We start from the raw sequence: 9,707 nt of genomic DNA on the forward strand, positions 1-9,707 counted from the left end.
TCCCCATGGGGTGCGCCAGTATTGTTCGTGAAAAAGAAGGATGGTAGTATACGACTGTGTATTGATTATCGTGAGCTGAACAAGTTAACTATCAAGAATAAATATCCTTTACCTCGCATTGATGATTTATTTGATCAACTAAAAGGAGCAGCATGGTTTTCGAAAATCGACCTACGATCAGGCTATCATCAGTTAAAGATCAAGGCCGAAGATATTCCAAAGACAGCGTTTAGAACAAGGTACGGACACTATGAATTTCTTGTAATGGCTTTTGGATTGACGAATGCACCTGCAGCGTTTATGGATTTGATGAATCGAATATTCAAGAAGTATTTGGATAAGTTTATCATTATATTTATTGATGACATCTTGATCTATTCAAAGACGGAAGAAGAGCATGCAGCTCATTTAAGAACGACATTGGAGATATTACGGAAGGAGCAGCTTTATGTAAAATTTTCCAAATGCGAATTTTGGTTGAAAGAAGTGCAGTTTCTAGGGCACATCATCAGCAGAGAAGGCATTCAAGTTGATCCAGCAAAGATTGAAGCTGTGTTGAATTGGGAAAGACCAAAGACGCCGACAGAGGTTTGATGTTTCTTAGGTTTGGCAGGATATTATCGAAGATTTGTCAAAGATTTTGCGAAGATAGCAACACCGCTGACCAAGTTAACTCGACAAAGTGAAAAGTTCGAATGGAATAGTAAGTGTGAAGAAAGTTTTCAAGAGTTGAAGAATCGGTTGGTGACGGCACCAGTATTAGTACTGCCAGACGAGCAAGGAAATTTTGTTATTTACAGTGACGCTTCATATCGTGGTTTAGGATGTGTGTTGATGCAACATGGTAACGTCATTGCATATGCGTCGAGACAACTTAAACCTCATGAGCAGAAATATCCTACGCATGATCTGGATTTGGCAGCAATTGTATTTGCATTGAAGCTTTGGAGACATTATCTGTACGGTGAAAAATGTGAAATCTACACGGATCACAAAAGTCTGAAGTATATCTTCACGCAAAAGGAACTAAACATGCGACAACGTCGATGGCTGGAATTGATTAAAGATTACGATGTTATAATCAGTTATCATCCAGAAAAAGCAAATGTTGTAGCAGATACGCTAAGCAGAAAAGAAAGATTGAATCGGTTAACTTCATGCGAAGAATTGGCCAAGGAATTCGACAAATTGGAAATCGAAATTTGTATTCCCAATGAATCTGCAGAAACTATCTACGCTATGACTTTCCAACCAGAATTGCTGGAAAAGATTCGCCGTTGTCAAGAAGAAGTGATGAGTCAAGACGATAACTTAACAGGAGAAGAGATTACAACTCAGAAAGATAATGAAGGAATTTTACGTTTTGCGTCAAGAATCTGGATCCCTAACGTGGTAGAATTAAAAGAAGAAATTATGCGAGATGCGCACAATTCGAAGTATTCCATTCATCCAGGAAGCACGAAAATGTATCGCGATTTGAAGGAAAACTTTTGGTGGCCGAATATGAAGAAGGAGATAGCAGAATGGGTGAGTAAATGCTACACATGCCAGTGAGTTAAAGCAGAACACCAACGTCCGAGTGGGTTATTGCAACCATTAGACATTCCAGAATGGAAATGGGAACATCTAGCGATGGATTTTGTGGTAGGACTACCGAGGACTAGGGCAAATCATGATGCGATATGGGTAATCATTGACAGACTTACGAAGTCGGCACATTTTCTACCAATTAATGAAAGATTTTCGCTCGACAAATTAGTGCACATGTATCTCAAAGAAATTGTGATGCGTCATGGAGTACCAGTATCAATTATATCGGATCGAGATCCTCGTTTCAATTCAAGATTTTGGAGACAATTCCAAGAATGTCTAGGAACGAAGTTGAATATGAGTACAGCTTATCATTCGCAAACTGACGGCCAAAGTGAAAGGACAATTCAAACGATTGAAGACATGCTACGAGTTTGTGCGATCGATTTTGAAGGCAGTTGGGATGAACATTTACCCCTAGTGGAATTTTCTTATAATAATAGCTATCACGCCAGTATTGGAATGCCACCGTATGAAGCATTATATGGGAGGAAATGCAGATCACCCGTGCATTGGGATGAAGTTGGAGAACGCAAGATTTTGGGTCCAGAATTAATTCAGCAGACAAAAGAAAAGATTAATCTTATTCGAAAACGAATCGAGGCAGCACAAAACAGACAAAGCAGATATGCAAACCAAGCCAGGAAGGATATGGACTATCAGGAAGGAGAACACGTATTGCTCAAAATATCGCCATGGAAAGGATTGACCAGATTTGGCAATAAAGGGAAATTGAAGCCACGATACGTTGGACCATTTGAGATTTTGAAGAAAATTGGGAAGGTTGCGTACGAGTTAGCTCTACCACCCCATATGCAGCACATTCACTAACGTATTTCATGTATCTATGCTTAAGAGGTATAATCCTGATACAAGGCATGTAATAGAGTATGAACCAGTAGAACTTCAGGCAGATTTGTCATATGTAGAACAGCCAATAAGAATTCTAGATAGGCAAGAGAGGGTATTAAGAAATAAGTCTGTGTCATTAGTGAGAGTTTTATGGAGAAACCCAGTGGTTGAAGAATCAACCTGGGAGCTTGAAAGTGAAATGCTAGAAAAGTATCCTCAGTTATTTGCATAATTAGATTCTGAGGACAGAATCTTGTTAAGGGGGGGAGAATGTAACGACCGAGGAATTACGCTTGTATTATATTATAATAATAATAAATTATGAGTATTATTATGTGATTAAATGTGTTAAGTCGTTGAACCCTAACTGCTATGTGTTATGTGTTGGTTGTTTTGATCCAAACGTGTTTTGGATATTTATTGAGCGTTCTATCGTCAGTTATATATATTATATCAAAACCTGTACAGCTCAAAACTATGTTTTAAAAGCCCGTATTTCAAACAAATTCATTGGCCCTATTTTGCCAAAAAAGCCCTATACCGTATCGCTATTCTGAACCCCTAGACGTTTTACAAATTGACCTTTTTCGCGAAAAACGACTTTTCCGGACCCCTTCGAGTACCAAAAACCCCACAAAAATCACATTTTTATTTTTATATGATTATGAAATTATCATATATCATTTTTCTTTGTATTTTATTTCACAATTTTTGGGAATTTTTAGTATTTATTTTGTATTTATTGGATATTTAAAAATTCATTATTAATACCCAAAAATTATAAAAATTGGGGCCAAATATTTTTATTAGGAGTGTAATTAGACCCTTAATTTTATTTAGGGGTATTATTTTCATAAATATAAATACCTGAATTATCATTAATTAAATCAGTTAATTATAATTAAAAATCAGAAAAATAAAAAGAAAAAGGGGAATTAGGGTTTGGTGAAGAACAGAGCAGCATAATCAAAGTTGATTTTGAAGGTGATTCCGGAGTCCAAATCGTTCATGTAAGTAGTCAAATTGAAGCCCAAGAATCGTAGTTTCTGATTATGTACATGATTTTGTTGTTGGATTACTTGAATTTAATTTTGTTATTTTCGGGTTTATTTCTCAAATTCGGGTTTTGATTTTGGTTAGTTGTTAGAAGATTTTGATGCTGTAGTTATGTAGATCGTCGTTTTAGCAATCGAACGGCACCGGTTTCGCGTTCGTTGGCTTCGGTTTCGTGCTCGCCGGAGTTTAGACGCCGCCGCCGTGTTCTTCGCTTTTCCGGCCGCGTTTCGACGAGAGGAGGACGAGGGAAGGAGGAGGAAGGTGCTGGGGGCGTTGTAGATTGAAACCCCAGAAGAATCGTGCTTGAAAAACGGAGTTTCGTCGTGGATTGGCTCGCCGGAAAAATCCCCGCCGGCGTCGGGTTCTGGGTTGCAGGCCTGTTCTTAGCGACCCGAGTCGACCCAGTTTGCAACCCGGAAACGACCCGGGTTTGATCCCCTCAACCCTGAAACCATTTCCAGATTTTTGTTTCTGGATTTTCTATTATTTAATTTATATTTTATAAATCAGAAAATCATTTTATTAATTCTAATAATTAATTAAAAATTAGTTTTATATTCTGAAAAATAGTATTTATAATTTTTAAATTATTTTATTAAATTATAAATTCGAATTTATTTATTTAATTAATTATTTAATAATTTATCTAATTATTTATTAATTATCTAATTAATTAATAATTGGGTAATTAATTAATAATTAGGTAATTAATTAATAAATAAGAATTAGAAATAATTAAGTGATATGATTAATAATCTAATAATTAGTTAATAATGCGAATAGTAATTCGATAATTAGAATTAGTATTCGAGCGATAGTTATTCGAATAATATTGCGGTAATTATTTATAGCGTATAATTAAATATCGGTAACTAATTGATTAGCGAATCGTACGAGTTTCAATAATAATCTAATAGATCGATAATTATGCGGGAGTTGCGAGTGGCTCGCGCATATACGAGTGATTAATCGTTAAGTTGGTCTATAATTCGAATAATTCGTAGTTATTCTATAAATAGCGTATCGGTTAATTAAGTTGATTGATTATTTGTAAATAATCGATCTAATCGAATAAATATCGATAAGCTATAAATATTATAATAAATTGTGATTAATCCTAATAATTAGGGATTTATTATTTTAAATTATTAAATAAGCAATTATTAATTATTTATTAGTTATTTATTTATTAAATATTTTTTTAAAAAAAAGATTAATTATTTCGATAATTAATCACATAAGTTTCAATAAATCATAACTTCTTCATTTTAACTCCAAAAATTATAAAAAAATTATTTTTGACTTTGATTTTTCTTAAATAATTATGTAAAAATTATTTTAGGATTTAAAAGGTTGTAATAATTATTTATAATGAATAATAAATTAAATCATCCGTATTTACTTCATAACAATTCAACCGTTAGTCCGATTTGAGTGAAACGAAGACCTCTAGACTCAGAAAAATGAGATGAATCCAATAAAAATGGTTGTAAGTTATAATTTCTTCTGAAAAAGAGTGATTTGGTGATAATTGATAGTTCGTAGGTCCCTAGTAGGGGATATAATTGAGCTGAATAAATCCCGAAAAATTATAATAAAATCAGATACGACTAGTAATGCAGGTATAAGCCCAGAATGGATTCTAAAAATAATTATAAATCTAGAAATTAATTATGTGCTTTACGTGCTACGTGCTTTATGTGATTATGTGAATAGATGTGCTGTATAAATTTATGTATATATATATATGCGAGTCAGATAGAAACGCATGGGTAGACTGATAAGGTTGCGTGATATCAATTCAAGATACACCTATGTAGTAAATTATCTAAACACCTATCTTTTCATGATTTGTTCAGTGTTAGCAAGGCAGAGCAAGCTAGGGTCAAAGGCAGTGAGTTAAACCAGGTTAAGTACGCGCAAGGCAAGTTTTTCCCCTATTCTAAATTCAGAATAGTGATTTATATTTCCTTTCTATCGTATCGATTCTCTTTGATAATCATTGTTCATATACACTGTTACCTACTTATTATCACTTGTTCTATTTCATGTCAATTCTTGATTTACCCAATTTATTGAATTCCCTGTTCATATTTCAATTCTTTTACCCTACATATATTCTGGTATATCCTGGTGTTGGGATATATCAATAGCATACCGATTGTTTCCGGATGCTCAGCCTTGGACTGGATGGTTACTATAAAGGCTGGGTTTTTCCCAGACCATTAATGAATAGGCCATAGTTGCCTGAGTACTCCTTATGTTGGTTGGGTCTATGCAGTTGGGTATAGATCCGCACTATATTCTGACTGATCAGCAGGTTATAGTGCATATGTTGGTTCTTGTTTCCAGTCTTGTTCATTTGGCACTCGCCATCATTGGCAAATTACTATTCGATGCAGATACAGATGGTTGTTACAACCAGCAGCTTATTATTTCTCTCATTTCTCGTTCTCTATACTATATATATATATTTTTACAGGCTTGTTGAGCAATTTTGGCTCATCCCTTTTTATTGTTACTCCTATTGTTTTACAGTTAAAGTAGAGAATGAAACCCATCAGGACCCGCATAGTCAAGAAGCGAGTCAAGCAGCGAGACCCTCTTATACCAAGAGTGTTCCTTCCTATTCCCGAAGAGAGCTTTGAATTGCCAGATCAGGTGTAGCAGGATAAGTAGTAATGTTGGGTTGAATAAAAGTTTTGTGTAGTTTGAATAAAAGATTGCGTAGTGAAACTGTAGATAGAATAAAGTTTTGTAATAAAGAGAGTTCTTGAGACATGTTTTATTTAGTTGGGTTTGTAATAAAGTGTAGTGCATGATTCTTATTTCCAAACTCAAACCTTAAAAGATCCTGAGTAGTGATAGTTTGGGGTAATTATTATATTTATATTCCGCTTGTGCAGGTATAGTTGGTAATTGTTGTTAATAATGCCCCAAATCTATACCCCGGATTTGGAGGGTGTTATAATAAGTGTTAACTCATAGAGTTTACTACAAGTATAAATTTTAGACCTATCAATAACTCAGAACTGAGATAATTTAATTTAATAAATTATTTTGGTAAAATAATTTTGACAAAATTATTCTGATTTATTCAAAAAAAATTGGAAATAATTCAGTCCATTCAGGACAAACTGGGTATTTATTTGACATCTCGACAAGTCATTTTCTAGTTCTCGATCAGAGTTAGGAAAATGACATATCGATATGTATATATTCTCTTAATATGACTTCTCGATAAGCAAATTCCAAACGTCCTTTTTTAGTTCTCGACAAGTCATTTACCTTTTACTATAAAACCCAGATATCTCGACATACACCTCTATACGAGATCTCTAAGTGACCTAAGTTTTTCAATTCTCAACCGTTTTCTCTCGTTTCAAACTCTTCCCCTCTTTTTTTCTTACCCACTCAAATTCAGACTATTTCAATGGCATCAAACATAGTTACACATTTCATTCCAAAGGAGAACACCAATTACCTTGCTTTTACTGATGCAAATCAGGCTCCTGATGCTTTCAAAAGTTTTGTGAAGTTTCTTTCTGAAACTTACTTTGCAGGTGCCTTGACAGCAAATCCAGTTTGTACTTGGATATTCTAGTGGATTTTTGGAACACGGCTGTGGCAAGGAATGTGGTGCATGAAAACCAGGGAGGTTCCAACACAGGATGAGCTAGCTGAGTTCATGGACTTCATCAATTATAGTGAAATAGTCAACATGGCTAGCTTTAACAAGAAGTTTCTCAGGAGAGAATGGTCATTCTTGTTTGATTCTATTGTGAGGGCCTTCACATACAGAAAGACAGGGTATGACAACATCTCTAGTGTTGTCCAGAATCTGGTGTTCTCAATGGACCATAATAGACACCTCAATGTAGGTCATCTTATCATGGAGGAGCTAAGCACCAGGCTCATTATGCCTTTGACAGCAAGTGGTAAAGAAATTTCTCTTCCTAGATTTATAATGTCTGCTTTAAATCATAAAGTGCATGACATTCATATGCTTAATGGTATAGATAGGACTAAAATAGGAAATTGTAAGCAAATGTCCAAAGTTTTGTTTGGTTCACTTAATACTAAAAACAAGGTACCTGTAAGTCTTAAACTCACTCCAATTATGATTGAGAGGTTTAGGACTTACCCTTACCCTATACCTGATATGAGATCTAATAGTGAACCTAGTACAGTTGTGGCTCCTCTATCTGTGGAAGTACAAACACAAGACAACCAACAGGGGCCTTCCCAAGCTGAGACCATTCCTTCTTTACCAATAGAAGCTTGGAAGCCAACCACTTCATCCTCTCAAAAGGGTGAAGTGAGTAAAAATAAGAGAAAGCAGGCACCATTAAAAGTAGTTACTGAGAGTGGTGAGGACCAAACTAGAAAAAGAGTCACCCTGGGTCAGAAAAACAAAGAAGGTAAAACAAACTGAGTTGACCACTCAAGCCACCTCTGCACCCTCCCAACATAATGCAGTTGTAAAACAGGGACTTAAACCGACTCTAGAGGCATCCTCTCAACAAGGTGTCTCTATTGAACAAAACATCTACCCTAATGCACCTTGTACGGAGTCTGCACCATCACTTGAACATATTCAAAAGTATGAAAGAAGAAATAAGGATGACACACACAAAGAGAGCACATCTCTTGAAGCTCCCTCATTCATTTAGGGGGAGCTGCCAAAACTCAACTCTAAAATCAAAACTCTAATTTCTCAAATTTCTTCTTCATATAATCAAACTCTTGAATCTGATTCTCAAGAGTTGCCAACATCAAGTGACATGGTTCGAGAAACTGTGTTCACCACCCAAAAACCAAATTTATTTGATGAGAGGCTATATGCTGTAGTAGACCTTGATGACACCAACACAAACACAAGGTCTTCATCAGTTTTCACTGAAGACCCCGTGATAGATACAAATGCACCTTCATGTACAAATCAACCTTCATAGGTTGTAAGGTTTGAGGGTAGTACTCCTAAGGGGGAGATATCTAAATCCTCTCCAATTCAATTGGAGGTTCCTCTTGTGGGAACAAATCCACTCAAAACCCTAGTTGAGATTGCACTCACAGTTGAAGCTAGGAGTTCAATTATCAATGATCTTTCTATGGGGGAGTGCAAGTACATCACTTTCATGTGACAGTGTTTTGAAAGAAACACAAGGGTTTGAGACTAGAGTACGTGACAGTAACCTGGTTAACTCCCCTCCAATTCTAATGGAGGTTCCCACCAGAAGTGAGGAACAACAAACCGTCACAACCACATATCACCCTGTGAGTCAAACTTTGATATCTGTCACCGGCAGTTCTACTGAAACTCTACCCTCCACCTTACAACCCGCAGATATTCCTTCATTATCCAATCCTTCATAACAACCATCTCATCCAATCCAACAATGGCTACACAATGGTCAATCACAACCCAGCATTATGGATGATCTTCTAATTGATCAAATTTCAGGTCTTGCTAATATCTCATAATATCTACTCATTTCAGACATGATAAATCAAGATTATCAGGCAATTCTGCTCACTTATAATTAAGATGTTGAGAAATAAAAGCAGAAGATTGTGAATGAAGCTGAGCAGGATGGCAATATGGATGCTTGGATGTCTAAAGACTTCACATCGGAAATGGATCAGGTCTTGGCAAGATTCAGGGAAGAATATGTTATAATTTTGGGGAGTAATGCCAAGGTCCTGACTCCACAAGAAGTGTATGATATATTCAATGAAATCTACAAGGCTCAAATCAAAGTTTTTCACCTATTTGCTAAAGCACTAGAACCGAATTTGACTGGTCATCAAAACAAGATCAGAAAGATGGTAAGGGATAAGATGGGTGAAATTATTCCTTCACAAGTTAAGATCCATCCAAGATTCCAACATTTTGCTAATCAAATGGCAAGATTTGATCTGATTACAGTGGATTCCAGTGTCAAAAGTCTAAGGCAATTTTTTGTGGCTCTGTATGAAGTGGTTCAACAACACATTACCAACTCCAATGAAACTAGACTCAAGTTGAATTAGCTCCATCAAAGCAGATATGAGCCTTTAACACTTTTAATGAAAGGCATAAATGAAACAGTGCAAGAAACCTTTGGAACCTCTCTACCTTCAAGTTCTCAACAACCCCTCTCAACATCAACAAACTTGCAAATCTAGGCTCTTCAATCTCAGGTTTCTTCCCTACAGTCAGCCAATCA

This window comes from Apium graveolens, chromosome 5 (genome assembly GCF_009905375.1).
Source record: "Apium graveolens cultivar Ventura chromosome 5, ASM990537v1, whole genome shotgun sequence".
NCBI lineage: Eukaryota > Viridiplantae > Streptophyta > Magnoliopsida > Apiales > Apiaceae > Apium > Apium graveolens.